Raw genomic sequence first — 15,353 nt, 5'->3', positions numbered from 1 at the left:
GTGAGTGTGTGAGCCTGCAGGGCCCCATGGAATTGCCTAGAAGTAGGCTGAATCGCTGCAAGGGCTGAACAGCAGTATCGGGCAGGCTCGGGCAACGCGCGGCCCGTTCGGGTTATCGCTTCTCGGCCTTTTGGCTAAGATCAAGTGTAGTATCTGTTCTTATCAGTTTAATATCTGATACGTCCCCTATCTGGGGACCATATATTAAATGGATTTTTAGAACAGGGAGATGGAAATAGAGCTTGCTCTGTCCACTCCACGCATTGACCTGGTATTGCAGTATTTCCAGGACCGGTGCACCCTTTCCTTATGTGTTGACTAAAAGCAGATTCCAAAAGTGTTTTTTGTCTTTGCTATTGTTTCTGTCTTTCTGAAGGGATCTCCCCTTTTAATCCCATTATTTCAACACCTGTTGGACAATGCATGAGTGATAATGAGCTCATTGATTAAATGCAATTAATGAATAGATTGCCACCTCTTGTTGTGTGTCGTCTGTGTTTCTGTGTTTCCGGCATTTCACATTGGAACACCTCATTCACCTTCCTTGTCTTCTCTCCGCCCTCCCTTTTAGGTAAGTTAAAGAGCTGCACCTGAGCCAGCCACTGATTGATTGATTGATTGATTGATTGATTGATTGATTGATTGATTGATTGATTGATTGATTGATGCAGCACAACAGTCAAATAGTGGAGTGGAGTAGGGGAACAGCAAACAGCCAATAAAGCAGCCCGCCCGCTCGCCTGCCCGCCACAATGGACCTACCTGTGTACACTAGATGGATGTGATGGAATGTACTGTCGTCCCTACATTTCAAGAAGAAGTAAGAATTGCAGTTGCAACAAAGCCTTGCTTGCCTACAAAGAGAGCAGCAATTTGGATTTGTTACTATGTTACCTAGAAGAATAACAAACTGTGCAAGGATGGAGGTTGTAGGAGCAAGGAGAAGTTGTCTGTAAAGTTGGTGGATGCCTATTTTCCATTTTGCAGTCCCTTGTCTCCCTCTTGTGGCCTCCTGGAGGCAACTAGCTGTGCAAAAAAAAGACAGCCTGGCGGCCGGCTGTTGCAGTGTTGCCCTCTCAGGCAACACTGAGTGACTGACTGAGCCTCACCGTCTTATATAAAGTTCAGACGGAACTTTGCACGTGTCATAGTGGAGCCCTCAGGATTCCAGAGCCAGCTTTCTGACATCATAATGGGGCCTCAGAGATAAAAGCCTGGGCCCAGGCAGTGTTGGTCAGTGCTGCTCAGCAGGCAGCACTGGACTGGACTGGATTACAGCTGATACAAGGTGTGAAGGAACAAGGGGTGGCTGTGGGCATGCACTTGCTGCCGCTGCCAGTGTTTATCTGCATGGCAGCAGGGCATTTGGGCGTTGCCAGGAAGGCGTTTTTATGTAGATTCCTCCTCTTTCAGCACTGCATTGTGGTGCAAGCAAAAGAAGCAAATCCTGTCTGGCTTCCTCTCCGGCCTTTATTCACCTCCCGTGTAGCTGTGAGTGTGTGAGCCTGCAGGGCCCCATGGAATTGCCTAGAAGTAGGCTGAATCGCTGCAAGGGCTGAACAGCAGTATCGGGCAGGCTCGGGCAACGCGCGGCCCGTTCGGGTTATCGCTTCTCGGCCTTTTGGCTAAGATCAAGTGTAGTATCTGTTCTTATCAGTTTAATATCTGATACGTCCCCTATCTGGGGACCATATATTAAATGGATTTTTAGAACAGGGAGATGGAAATAGAGCTTGCTCTGTCCACTCCACGCATTGACCTGGTATTGCAGTATTTCCAGGACCGGTGCACCCTTTCCTTATGTGTTGACTAAAAGCAGATTCCAAAAGTGTTTTTTGTCTTTGCTATTGTTTCTGTCTTTCTGAAGGGATCTCCCCTTTTAATCCCATTATTTCAACACCTGTTGGACAATGCATGAGTGATAATGAGCTCATTGATTAAATGCAATTAATGAATAGATTGCCACCTCTTGTTGTGTGTCGTCTGTGTTTCTGTGTTTCCGGCATTTCACATTGTGACACCTCATTCACCTTCCTTGTCTTCTCTCCGCCCTCCCTTTTAGGTAAGTTAAAGAGCTGCACCTGAGCCAGCCACTGATTGATTGATTGATTGATTGATTGATTGATTGATTGATTGATTGATTGATTGATGCAGCACAACAGTCAAATAGTGGAGTGGAGTAGGGGAACAGCAAACAGCCAATAAAGCAGCCCGCCCGCTCGCCTGCCCGCCACAATGGACCTACCTGTGTACACTAGATGGATGTGATGGAATGTACTGTCGTCCCTACATTTCAAGAAGAAGTAAGAATTGCAGTTGCAACAAAGCCTTGCTTGCCTACAAAGAGAGCAGCAATTTGGATTTGTTACTATGTTACCTAGAAGAATAACAAACTGTGCAAGGATGGAGGTTGTAGGAGCAAGGAGAAGTTGTCTGTAAAGTTGGTGGATGCCTATTTTCCATTTTGCAGTCCCTTGTCTCCCTCTTGTGGCCTCCTGGAGGCAACTAGCTGTGCAAAAAAAAGACAGCCTGGCGGCCGGCTGTTGCAGTGTTGCCCTCTCAGGCAACACTGAGTGACTGACTGAGCCTCACCGTCTTATATAAAGTTCAGACGGAACTTTGCACGTGTCATAGTGGAGCCCTCATGACCTGCCTAGGTAGAGTCGTGTGTTAACCTTAAACCATACTATCCCCCACCCCCATTTAGTAACGACACATGACACCGAGGTTGGATGTGAAATGGCCACAGCAGCCGTTTATTAATTTCACAGTTTTATAAAAACAATTTAAATCCGAAACATTCGGATAACTAGTTAGGAATCCACCAGAGAATTCCTCCTAATAATTCACATGACCCAACATGGGTCAGAATCATAAATAACAATTAAACGTTAACATTAACCCGAGCAGAGGAAGTCCTTGAAGCCCCTTCAGATGTTCCTTTCAAGAACACACCGAATTAGCCATCTGCAAACCACTAATTACCTCCAGCCGTAAACCAGCTCGGAAGCACCGTTCACCTCTGCAGATGGCTCCAACCACTAGAAGTCCACTTCAAGGGGATAACACCCGTTGAAGCCCTCAAGTGATATACCGACCACTAGAAGTCCACTTCAAAGGGATAACACCCGATGAAGCCTTCAAGTGACATACCTTCTACCAGAAGACCACTTCAAAGGGATAACACCCGATGAAGTCTTCAACCATGTACCTTTTTTGGGGGACGCATACCCCCGATGCGACCCCCCCACCATTTTGTACTGACTGGCCTCAAGGACTCCCCCCGCCAGCTGCCATGACAACAGAACCTACTCCGGAAAAAAGAAAAACATGTTAAATAAACACACAAAATAAAACACAACGCTCATATACGGACGTACAGAAGACCTAAGGAGTAACAAAACAAGGGTGGGAGGGTGGGAGCTTTGCTTCTTGTGTATTACTCCTCCCGCTGCTTCCGGCTCAATGCCGAGAAACAGCGGGAAGCGCAGTAACGGCCCCCCCGTCCCCCCTAGCTCCTCCCCGTCCCTCCTTCAGCTCCTTCACCTTTCCCTCACCTCTTAACATTAACCCTTTCCCTACCAGGACGGTCATGTCGGCTTCCCTCAAGCCTGCAGCTGCGTCCAGCCTCTTCTTGACCTGCCTAGGTAGAGTCGTGTGTTAACCTTAAACCATACTATCCCCCACCCCCATTTAGTAACGACACATGACACCGAGGTTGGATGTGAAATGGCCACAGCAGCCGTTTATTAATTTCACAGTTTTATAAAAACAATTTAAATCCGAAACATTCGGATAACTAGTTAGGAATCCACCAGAGAATTCCTCCTAATAATTCACATGACCCAACATGGGTCAGAATCATAAATAACAATTAAACGTTAACATTAACCCGAGCAGAGGAAGTCCTTGAAGCCCCTTCAGATGTTCCTTTCAAGAACACACCGAATTAGCCATCTGCAAACCACTAATTACCTCCAGCCGTAAACCAGCTCGGAAGCACCGTTCACCTCTGCAGATGGCTCCAACCACTAGAAGTCCACTTCAAGGGGATAACACCCGTTGAAGCCCTCAAGTGATATACCGACCACTAGAAGTCCACTTCAAAGGGATAACACCCGATGAAGCCTTCAAGTGACATACCTTCTACCAGAAGACCACTTCAAAGGGATAACACCCGATGAAGTCTTCAACCATGTACCTTTTTTGGGGGACGCATACCCCCGATGCGACCCCCCCACCATTTTGTACTGACTGGCCTCAAGGACTCCCCCCGCCACCGCGAAACAGGCCTTGACCACCTTAAGCCTGTGAGTTCCTCCACACCACCACCGCCCTTTCTATGCCTTCTGCTATAGCCAAGCTCCAAATATCAATGCCAACCTCGGTCAGATGAACCCCGTCACTCCTCCAGAAATTCCCCAATCCTGACTCCAAATCCCTATGCCTCACGCAAATGCCCCCGTTCTTTGCCACAAAACGGGACACCGCCCGGTTAACTTTTATCCGAGCCTTATTGACTCTCTCCACCGATCTAGCTAACCGCCAATGCTTCCTTGGGACTATGTCCGACCACACTACCACCAACTTGGGATAAGATACCCACAAACACAACAAATCATGTTTGATATCCCGCACCAACTCACGAAAAGGGCGGACTCCTAAGTCATTCCCACCCACGTGCAACACTAAAACCTCCGGAACCCTATCAAGCCGCACATATGTCTGGAATTCCGCCAACACCCTGTTCCACGACATACCTCTAAACCCCAGCCAATGCACAACCGCATCCTGTCGCGGAATGCGCAACTGGCGACCATCCGGGCGGACGTCCGCCCTCAAAGCCCCCCAGTGCACGTACGAATGACCCATCAACCACACCAGACAAGGAGGCGAATCTGAAACGGAAAACACAGTTAGGCACCACCATATAACATTTGCAAGCATAAACAACAAAATTACAACATATGGGGGCGGACATAGGACTTAAACCTTTTTGACTCCCAACGACCAATACGCCTCACCCCCTCATCATCCAACCCCCAGCGCCCTGCTTCCGTTGCTGCGCCAATCCGGAAGGAATGAGATGAATATGAGCCTGCCGCAACCCCAACCGCCGTCAAACATTTTTTTAAAAACAGCTCCAAACTGAAACCTGTACAAGAACGACCCGTCCACATGACGTAACAAAGGCAAATCTGGAGACCCCCTGTTTTTTGTAAAACCCCGCATGCACTCTACTGGGCACATGACCGACCCCGGGAGAGCGAACAAAACTATCAGTTTTCCCTTCCCTAATTGGTCAGTTTTTGATCTACGCAACCATACCTCCAACCGATCTGCAAAAAGGCTCACCTCCCCAGATCTCAGCCCCCCTGCCTGTTTAGTACTTGGCGACACCAACTCACCTATTCTAAATGCTCCGAAGAACGCCAACGAGAAAGCCAACCGAAACAAATCCATTTCATCTGAAGAACGACATACCGATGCCAATGAACCGCCCAACAAGCCCAGCAAAGCAAACGACACCGGCCTTCTACTATCCGCCTCCACCCTACCTCTGCGCAACCCCTTCAAAGCCTGCGATACCAGAAATTCCTTCGATACATCCCGCAAGCCCCGCAACTTAGGCCCAAACGCCACCGCGGATATAAACCGGTTCACCTTCGCTACTGAAAACCCCCCCTCCCAGGCATCCCCTAACCAATACAAAAGTGCCACCAACCTGTCTCTATCCGTATTAACATCACCCAACTCTCTTACCCACTCCTCCCACTGCCTCCAACAAGCAGCATAAGCCCTCCACGTCGTGCGCGCCAAAGACCTTTGTAACAGCTGCTCTACGGGACCGATACCAGATCCCATAGATGATCCGGACACGCCAAACCGAGACGTTCCGCTCCCGGGGCCAATTGCCGAAACCGGTCCCACTGCGAGCGAGAAAGAGCATCAGCAACACAATTCCGTACACCCGGGACATGCACCGCCACCACCCACGCGTTCAGCGACAAACACACCAACACTAAATGTCGCAACAATTGAACTACCGGAGGAGAGGACGCCGTGATGTTATTAATGGCAAGCACCACCCCCATGTTGTCGCAGTAAAAACGGACCTTCTTATCCCTGAGCCTGTCCCCCCAAATGGTAGCCGCCACCACGATGGGAAACAGCTCGAGCAGGGCCAGATTCCGCGTCAATCCACTGGACACCCAGCTAGCCGGCCATTGACCTGCGCACCACGGACCTCCCCCGTAAGCTCCAAAGCCACCCGCCCCAGCCGCATCCGTGAAAATATTCAGATCACTCGTATCCTGCGCTGGGGCCATCCATAGCGAGCGACCATTGTACTGGCCCAAGAAGTCATCCCAAACCTGAAGATCAGCTCGGTGCTCCTCCTTGAGCCTCACAAAATGATGCGGCGCCCGCACTCCCGCCGTTGCCGCCGCCAACCTTCTACCAAACACCCTCCCCATCGGCATAATCCGGCAGGCGAAATTCAACTTCCCCAGCAGCGACTGAAGCTCCCTCAGCGACATTTTCTTCCTTCTACAAGCCCGTCGCACCTCCAGCCTCAAAGCACCCAGCTTATCCGCCGGGAGCCGACACTCCATTGCCACCGAGTCAATTTCGATTCCCAAGAAACAAATCGTCGCTACCGGGCCCTCCGTTTTTTCCGGCGCCAAAGGGATCCCAAAATCCCTCGCCACCTTCTGCAGGGCATGAAGCAAGTTACCGCAAACCGGCGAACCCCCCGGGCCAACGCACAAAAAATCATCTAAGTAATGGATCAACGAATCGACCCCGGATACTCCCCTCGTTACCCACTCCACGAAGCTACTAAACGCCTCGAAGTATGCACAAGAAAGAGAACACCCCATCGGAAGGCACCGATCCACGTAAAAGGCCCCATTCCAAAAACAACCCAACAGCCGTTGGCTTTCTGGATGCACCGGCAACAACCTGAACGCCGCCTCGATGTCGGTTTTTGCTAGCAGCGCCCCCGGACCCGCAGCCCGCACTAACCCCACCGCCTTATCGAATGAGGTATAAACTACGGAACACAACTCGTGATCAATCCCGTCATTTACCGACGAACCTTTGGGATACGATAAATGTTGAATCAAACGAAACTTTCCGGGCTCGCGTTTAGGGACAATACCCAAAGGGGACACAACTAAATCTTTCACCGGCGACTCCACAAATGGCCCCGACATGCGCCCCAACGAAACTTCTTTTAACAACTTTTCCGACACGACTTCCGCATGCAAGTAAGCCGATTTTAAATTTCTCCGCGTAACCGGAACCTCATAAGGAGGCGGAGGAATAACAAAACCAACACTAAACCCTTCATAAAGCAACTTAGCTGCCGCCCTATCCGGATACTCATTTAGATAAGGGGCCATCCTTTCCATCCTCACCGGCGACACCCCCTTGACCAGCCCCGTGCTGGTTCCCGGACCTCTTTTTCCGCAGACATTTTGCCGCCCCGTGTGATGCCCCATTACACTCGGAGCACACGTGCTTGAACTTGCACGTGGCCCCGAACTTGCACTGGCCTTCATTGAATTGCCAGCAAAACCCCGCCTTTCCCCCGCCGCTTGGTCCACTCTGACTAGTCTGGCCTCCCTGGCCACCGCTCCCGGGAAAGGGCTGCCTAACCGGAGCCGTAACCCGTAACCAGAGAGCAATATCCTTCTGGTCCCACCGAATCGCCGGCCGAACCGCCTTCCGCTGACGGAATTGCTCATCATATCGCAGCCACGCCTGACCCCCATACGCCCTATGAGCCTCCCCAATAGCATCAAAATAACGCCGAACAATTTTCCGGCGCCTTTTCCCCTATCACACTAGCCAATATGGCGAACGCCTGCGACCAATTAACGAACGTCTGCGGGATAAGCCTATACCGCCGCCGTTCCTCCTCGTCCTTTTTACTCTCATCCCGCTTGCTCTTATCCAAATTGAATTTAGCCAGCGGCAAGAGAGAAAAAATTTCAACATATTCATCTTTCCAGATCCGATCACGCACCTCCTGCTTTAAATGCGCCCCCAACGGACCCTCAAAACAAACATACACCTCCCCCCGAGCACGATCGTCCATGCGCACTCGATCGCCGTCCTTCTGTGCCTCAGTCTGCACCGACACCGCGACCGCCTCTCTAACCGCCACCACAGGACGCGCCTGCAACGATCCCACTTCCCTGGGGCCTTCCCAAACTACCGCAGGGGACACTTCCGTTACTACCGGCGCCGCGGCCCTATCCAGGCGCCCCACCAGCTCCCGTAAGCAACCCACTAAATCTGCCAAACCCGCTCCGTCGCGTCCGCCCGCGCCACTACCGGCCCCCGATGCTATGCTAGCAGCCCCCCCGCCGACACCCGACATAAAAATCGCTGGATAAGACAATAATGGAGTTATACACTCACCGGGCTGCACAGGCGCTGTGTTCCCGTCAGCCGGACCATCCTGACCTCGACGATAGACGTCCAGTTCACCTTCCTCCAGTTCTTCTCTCGCCGACGACTGTCCCTCCCAACGACCTCTTCGGAAAGGGGATGAGGACGCGCTGACCGATGGGCCGGCAACCTGCCGCCCGACCGCCGGGACCCAGACTTCCGACCGGACCTGTTGCCTCGACGTCGCTGCAGATCTAGTCGTCCGTCTAGACGATCCTGACGAAGCCTGCCCCCTGGCCGGAACATCACCATGCGGGGCGGCCGTACCTTGCTCTCGACATCTTCCATCTGATGGGGGAGGGGTGACAGGGAGCCCGGCCTGCGACTCCCTGCTTACCGCCGGACCCCGTCGCGGCCTGGGATTCCTGCCAGGACGCAGGGCCTGGGAAGGGGCGGTCCTCCCAGCTGCCTGGCCTGCAGCGTCCGGGATCGGGCTCCCTCTGCGACGCCGTGTCCGCGGGACTACCTCCGGACTCAGGCGCTCTGGAGGTCGGGACCGCCTAGAGGGACGGGTCGACACAGCCTGCATCGCCGTCACCCCTGCTACCGCTCTCTGCCTGCCCAGCGCAGGAGCGGTTGTTGCCGACTCCCCCCCCGCCGCCATAGCCATGCTCGTAGGGGGGCCGGGGGAGGGGAGCCTGTCCCTTACAACAGACCCCGAACGCCGTGCCCGACGTGGCGAAACGGCGTCCGGGATCCGCGTTAATGCAGCCACGGTCTCCTCCAGCCATCCGGGACCGTGGTGCACAGCAGCGGCTCGCAGCCGCTCTAAAATCAGGGCCTCTGCCATACTAAAAAGCCGGGCAACGGGGAGCTTTGCTTCTTGTGTATTACTCCTCCCGCTGCTTCCGGCTCAATGCCGAGAAACAGCGGGAAGCGCAGTAACGGCCCCCCCGTCCCCCCTAGCTCCTCCCCGTCCCTCCTTCAGCTCCTTCACCTTTCCCTCACCTCTTAACATTAACCCTTTCCCTACCAGGACGGTCATGTCGGCTTCCCTCAAGCCTGCAGCTGCGTCCAGCCTCTTCTGGATTCCAGAGCCAGCTTTCTGACATCATAATGGGGCCTCAGAGATAAAAGCCTGGGCCCAGGCAGTGTTGGTCAGTGCTGCTCAGCAGGCAGCACTGGACTGGACTGGATTACAGCTGATACAAGGTGTGAAGGAACAAGGGGTGGCTGTGGGCATGCACTTGCTGCCGCTGCCAGTGTTTATCTGCATGGCAGCAGGGCATTTGGGCGTTGCCAGGAAGGCGTTTTTATGTAGATTCCTCCTCTTTCAGCACTGCATTGTGGTGCAAGCAAAAGAAGCAAATCCTGTCTGGCTTCCTCTCCGGCCTTTATTCACCTCCCGTGTAGCTGTGAGTGTGTGAGCCTGCAGGGCCCCATGGAATTGCCTAGAAGTAGGCTGAATCGCTGCAAGGGCTGAACAGCAGTATCGGGCAGGCTCGGGCAACGCGCGGCCCGTTCGGGTTATCGCTTCTCGGCCTTTTGGCTAAGATCAAGTGTAGTATCTGTTCTTATCAGTTTAATATCTGATACGTCCCCTATCTGGGGACCATATATTAAATGGATTTTTAGAACAGGGAGATGGAAATAGAGCTTGCTCTGTCCACTCCACGCATTGACCTGGTATTGCAGTATTTCCAGGACCGGTGCACCCTTTCCTTATGTGTTGACTAAAAGCAGATTCCAAAAGTGTTTTTTGTCTTTGCTATTGTTTCTGTCTTTCTGAAGGGATCTCCCCTTTTAATCCCATTATTTCAACACCTGTTGGACAATGCATGAGTGATAATGAGCTCATTGATTAAATGCAATTAATGAATAGATTGCCACCTCTTGTTGTGTGTCGTCTGTGTTTCTGTGTTTCCGGCATTTCACATTGGAACACCTCATTCACCTTCCTTGTCTTCTCTCCGCCCTCCCTTTTAGGTAAGTTAAAGAGCTGCACCTGAGCCAGCCACTGATTGATTGATTGATTGATTGATTGATTGATTGATTGATTGATGCAGCACAACAGTCAAATAGTGGAGTGGAGTAGGGGAACAGCAAACAGCCAATAAAGCAGCCCGCCCGCTCGCCTGCCCGCCACAATGGACCTACCTGTGTACACTAGATGGATGTGATGGAATGTACTGTCGTCCCTACATTTCAAGAAGAAGTAAGAATTGCAGTTGCAACAAAGCCTTGCTTGCCTACAAAGAGAGCAGCAATTTGGATTTGTTACTATGTTACCTAGAAGAATAACAAACTGTGCAAGGATGGAGGTTGTAGGAGCAAGGAGAAGTTGTCTGTAAAGTTGGTGGATGCCTATTTTCCATTTTGCAGTCCCTTGTCTCCCTCTTGTGGCCTCCTGGAGGCAACTAGCTGTGCAAAAAAAAGACAGCCTGGCGGCCGGCTGTTGCAGTGTTGCCCTCTCAGGCAACACTGAGTGACTGACTGAGCCTCACCGTCTTATATAAAGTTCAGACGGAACTTTGCACGTGTCATAGTGGAGCCCTCAGGATTCCAGAGCCAGCTTTCTGACATCATAATGGGGCCTCAGAGATAAAAGCCTGGGCCCAGGCAGTGTTGGTCAGTGCTGCTCAGCAGGCAGCACTGGACTGGACTGGATTACAGCTGATACAAGGTGTGAAGGAACAAGGGGTGGCTGTGGGCATGCACTTGCTGCCGCTGCCAGTGTTTATCTGCATGGCAGCAGGGCATTTGGGCGTTGCCAGGAAGGCGTTTTTATGTAGATTCCTCCTCTTTCAGCACTGCATTGTGGTGCAAGCAAAAGAAGCAAATCCTGTCTGGCTTCCTCTCCGGCCTTTATTCACCTCCCGTGTAGCTGTGAGTGTGTGAGCCTGCAGGGCCCCATGGAATTGCCTAGAAGTAGGCTGAATCGCTGCAAGGGCTGAACAGCAGTATCGGGCAGGCTCGGGCAACGCGCGGCCCGTTCGGGTTATCGCTTCTCGGCCTTTTGGCTAAGATCAAGTGTAGTATCTGTTCTTATCAGTTTAATATCTGATACGTCCCCTATCTGGGGACCATATATTAAATGGATTTTTAGAACAGGGAGATGGAAATAGAGCTTGCTCTGTCCACTCCACGCATTGACCTGGTATTGCAGTATTTCCAGGACCGGTGCACCCTTTCCTTATGTGTTGACTAAAAGCAGATTCCAAAAGTGTTTTTTGTCTTTGCTATTGTTTCTGTCTTTCTGAAGGGATCTCCCCTTTTAATCCCATTATTTCAACACCTGTTGGACAATGCATGAGTGATAATGAGCTCATTGATTAAATGCAATTAATGAATAGATTGCCACCTCTTGTTGTGTGTCGTCTGTGTTTCTGTGTTTCCGGCATTTCACATTGGAACACCTCATTCACCTTCCTTGTCTTCTCTCCGCCCTCCCTTTTAGGTAAGTTAAAGAGCTGCACCTGAGCCAGCCACTGATTGATTGATTGATTGATTGATTGATTGATTGATTGATTGATTGATGCAGCACAACAGTCAAATAGTGGAGTGGAGTAGGGGAACAGCAAACAGCCAATAAAGCAGCCCGCCCGCTCGCCTGCCCGCCACAATGGACCTACCTGTGTACACTTGATGGATGTGATGGAATGTACTGTCGTCCCTACATTTCAAGAAGAAGTAAGAATTGCAGTTGCAACAAAGCCTTGCTTGCCTACAAAGAGAGCAGCAATTTGGATTTGTTACTATGTTACCTAGAAGAATAACAAACTGTGCAAGGATGGAGGTTGTAGGAGCAAGGAGAAGTTGTCTGTAAAGTTGGTGGATGCCTATTTTCCATTTTGCAGTCCCTTGTCTCCCTCTTGTGGCCTCCTGGAGGCAACTAGCTGTGCAAAAAAAAGACAGCCTGGCGGCCGGCTGTTGCAGTGTTGCCCTCTCAGGCAACACTGAGTGACTGACTGAGCCTCACCGTCTTATATAAAGTTCAGACGGAACTTTGCACGTGTCATAGTGGAGCCCTCAGGATTCCAGAGCCAGCTTTCTGACATCATAATGGGGCCTCAGAGATAAAAGCCTGGGCCCAGGCAGTGTTGGTCAGTGCTGCTCAGCAGGCAGCACTGGACTGGACTGGATTACAGCTGATACAAGGTGTGAAGGAACAAGGGGTGGCTGTGGGCATGCACTTGCTGCCGCTGCCAGTGTTTATCTGCATGGCAGCAGGGCATTTGGGCGTTGCCAGGAAGGCGTTTTTATGTAGATTCCTCCTCTTTCAGCACTGCATTGTGGTGCAAGCAAAAGAAGCAAATCCTGTCTGGCTTCCTCTCCGGCCTTTATTCACCTCCCGTGTAGCTGTGAGTGTGTGAGCCTGCAGGGCCCCATGGAATTGCCTAGAAGTAGGCTGAATCGCTGCAAGGGCTGAACAGCAGTATCGGGCAGGCTCGGGCAACGCGCGGCCCGTTCGGGTTATCGCTTCTCGGCCTTTTGGCTAAGATCAAGTGTAGTATCTGTTCTTATCAGTTTAATATCTGATACGTCCCCTATCTGGGGACCATATATTAAATGGATTTTTAGAACAGGGAGATGGAAATAGAGCTTGCTCTGTCCACTCCACGCATTGACCTGGTATTGCAGTATTTCCAGGACCGGTGCACCCTTTCCTTATGTGTTGACTAAAAGCAGATTCCAAAAGTGTTTTTTGTCTTTGCTATTGTTTCTGTCTTTCTGAAGGGATCTCCCCTTTTAATCCCATTATTTCAACACCTGTTGGACAATGCATGAGTGATAATGAGCTCATTGATTAAATGCAATTAATGAATAGATTGCCACCTCTTGTTGTGTGTCGTCTGTGTTTCTGTGTTTCCGGCATTTCACATTGGAACACCTCATTCACCTTCCTTGTCTTCTCTCCGCCCTCCCTTTTAGGTAAGTTAAAGAGCTGCACCTGAGCCAGCCACTGATTGATTGATTGATTGATTGATTGATTGATTGATTGATTGATGCAGCACAACAGTCAAATAGTGGAGTGGAGTAGGGGAACAGCAAACAGCCAATAAAGCAGCCCGCCCGCTCGCCTGCCCGCCACAATGGACCTACCTGTGTACACTAGATGGATGTGATGGAATGTACTGTCGTCCCTACATTTCAAGAAGAAGTAAGAATTGCAGTTGCAACAAAGCCTTGCTTGCCTACAAAGAGAGCAGCAATTTGGATTTGTTACTATGTTACCTAGAAGAATAACAAACTGTGCAAGGATGGAGGTTGTAGGAGCAAGGAGAAGTTGTCTGTAAAGTTGGTGGATGCCTATTTTCCATTTTGCAGTCCCTTGTCTCCCTCTTGTGGCCTCCTGGAGGCAACTAGCTGTGCAAAAAAAAGACAGCCTGGCGGCCGGCTGTTGCAGTGTTGCCCTCTCAGGCAACACTGAGTGACTGACTGAGCCTCACCGTCTTATATAAAGTTCAGATGGAACTTTGCACGTGTCATAGTGGAGCCCTCAGGATTCCAGAGCCAGCTTTCTGACATCATAATGGGGCCTCAGAGATAAAAGCCTGGGCCCAGGCAGTGTTGGTCAGTGCTGCTCAGCAGGCAGCACTGGACTGGACTGGATTACAGCTGATACAAGGTGTGAAGGAACAAGGGGTGGCTGTGGGCATGCACTTGCTGCCGCTGCCAGTGTTTATCTGCATGGCAGCAGGGCATTTGGGCGTTGCCAGGAAGGCGTTTTTATGTAGATTCCTCCTCTTTCAGCACTGCATTGTGGTGCAAGCAAAAGAAGCAAATCCTGTCTGGCTTCCTCTCCGGCCTTTATTCACCTCCCGTGTAGCTGTGAGTGTGTGAGCCTGCAGGGCCCCATGGAATTGCCTAGAAGTAGGCTGAATCGCTGCAAGGGCTGAACAGCAGTATCGGGCAGGCTCGGGCAACGCGCGGCCCGTTCGGGTTATCGCTTCTCGGCCTTTTGGCTAAGATCAAGTGTAGTATCTGTTCTTATCAGTTTAATATCTGATACGTCCCCTATCTGGGGACCATATATTAAATGGATTTTTAGAACAGGGAGATGGAAATAGAGCTTGCTCTGTCCACTCCACGCATTGACCTGGTATTGCAGTATTTCCAGGACCGGTGCACCCTTTCCTTATGTGTTGACTAAAAGCAGATTCCAAAAGTGTTTTTTGTCTTTGCTATTGTTTCTGTCTTTCTGAAGGGATCTCCCCTTTTAATCCCATTATTTCAACACCTGTTGGACAATGCATGAGTGATAATGAGCTCATTGATTAAATGCAATTAATGAATAGATTGCCACCTCTTGTTGTGTGTCGTCTGTGTTTCTGTGTTTCCGGCATTTCACATTGGAACACCTCATTCACCTTCCTTGTCTTCTCTCCGCCCTCCCTTTTAGGTAAGTTAAAGAGCTGCACCTGAGCCAGCCACTGATTGATTGATTGATTGATTGATTGATTAATTGATTGATTGATTGATTGATTGATTGATTGATTGATTGATTGATTGATGCAGCACAACAGTCAAATAGTGGAGTGGAGTAGGGGAACAGCAAACAGCCAATAAAGCAGCCCGCCCGCTCGCCTGCCCGCCACAATGGACCTACCTGTGTACACTAGATGGATGTGATGGAATGTACTGTCGTCCCTACATTTCAAGAAGAAGTAAGAATTGCAGTTGCAACAAAGCCTTGCTTGCCTACAAAGAGAGCAGCAATTTGGATTTGTTACTATGTTACCTAGAAGAATAACAAACTGTGCAAGGATGGAGGTTGTAGGAGCAAGGAGAAGTTGTCTGTAAAGTTGGTGGATGCCTATTTTCCATTTTGCAGTCCCTTGTCTCCCTCTTGTGGCCTCCTGGAGGCAACTAGCTGTGCAAAAAAAAGACAGCCTGGCGGCCGGCTGTTGCAGTGTTGCCCTCTCAGGCAACACTGAGTGACTGACTGAGCC

At 50.7% G+C, this 15,353-nt stretch overlaps 6 non-coding genes across 6 annotated transcripts; all 6 read left to right on the top strand.

The window, feature by feature from the left end:
• The first annotated feature begins 114 nt into the window (after positions 1 to 114).
• On the top strand, positions 115 to 305 carry LOC142692779 (U2 spliceosomal RNA). Its single transcript, XR_012861187.1, has one exon. It is a non-coding gene; the product is annotated as a U2 spliceosomal RNA (small nuclear RNA).
• A 1,300-nt stretch (positions 306 to 1,605) lies between these two features.
• LOC142692778 (U2 spliceosomal RNA) lies at positions 1,606 to 1,796 on the top strand. The gene has a single exon (XR_012861186.1). It is a non-coding gene; the product is annotated as a U2 spliceosomal RNA (small nuclear RNA).
• An 8,133-nt stretch (positions 1,797 to 9,929) lies between these two features.
• Positions 9,930 to 10,120, top strand: LOC142692777 (U2 spliceosomal RNA). Its single transcript, XR_012861185.1, has one exon. It is a non-coding gene; the product is annotated as a U2 spliceosomal RNA (small nuclear RNA).
• Positions 10,121 to 11,400: 1,280 nt separating this feature from the next.
• LOC142692776 (U2 spliceosomal RNA) lies at positions 11,401 to 11,591 on the top strand. Its single transcript, XR_012861184.1, has one exon. It is a non-coding gene; the product is annotated as a U2 spliceosomal RNA (small nuclear RNA).
• A 1,284-nt stretch (positions 11,592 to 12,875) lies between these two features.
• On the top strand, positions 12,876 to 13,066 carry LOC142692775 (U2 spliceosomal RNA). Its single transcript, XR_012861183.1, has one exon. It is a non-coding gene; the product is annotated as a U2 spliceosomal RNA (small nuclear RNA).
• A 1,280-nt stretch (positions 13,067 to 14,346) lies between these two features.
• Positions 14,347 to 14,537, top strand: LOC142692772 (U2 spliceosomal RNA). The gene has a single exon (XR_012861181.1). It is a non-coding gene; the product is annotated as a U2 spliceosomal RNA (small nuclear RNA).
• The last annotated feature ends 816 nt before the right edge of the window (positions 14,538 to 15,353 follow it).

The sequence above is a fragment of the Rhinoderma darwinii genome (genome assembly GCF_050947455.1).
Source record: "Rhinoderma darwinii isolate aRhiDar2 chromosome 5 unlocalized genomic scaffold, aRhiDar2.hap1 SUPER_5_unloc_40, whole genome shotgun sequence".
In the NCBI taxonomy this organism is placed as follows: domain Eukaryota; kingdom Metazoa; phylum Chordata; class Amphibia; order Anura; family Rhinodermatidae; genus Rhinoderma; species Rhinoderma darwinii.
Note: the sequence above shows the minus strand (reverse complement) of the source record. Positions and strands in the feature narration are given on the sequence as shown.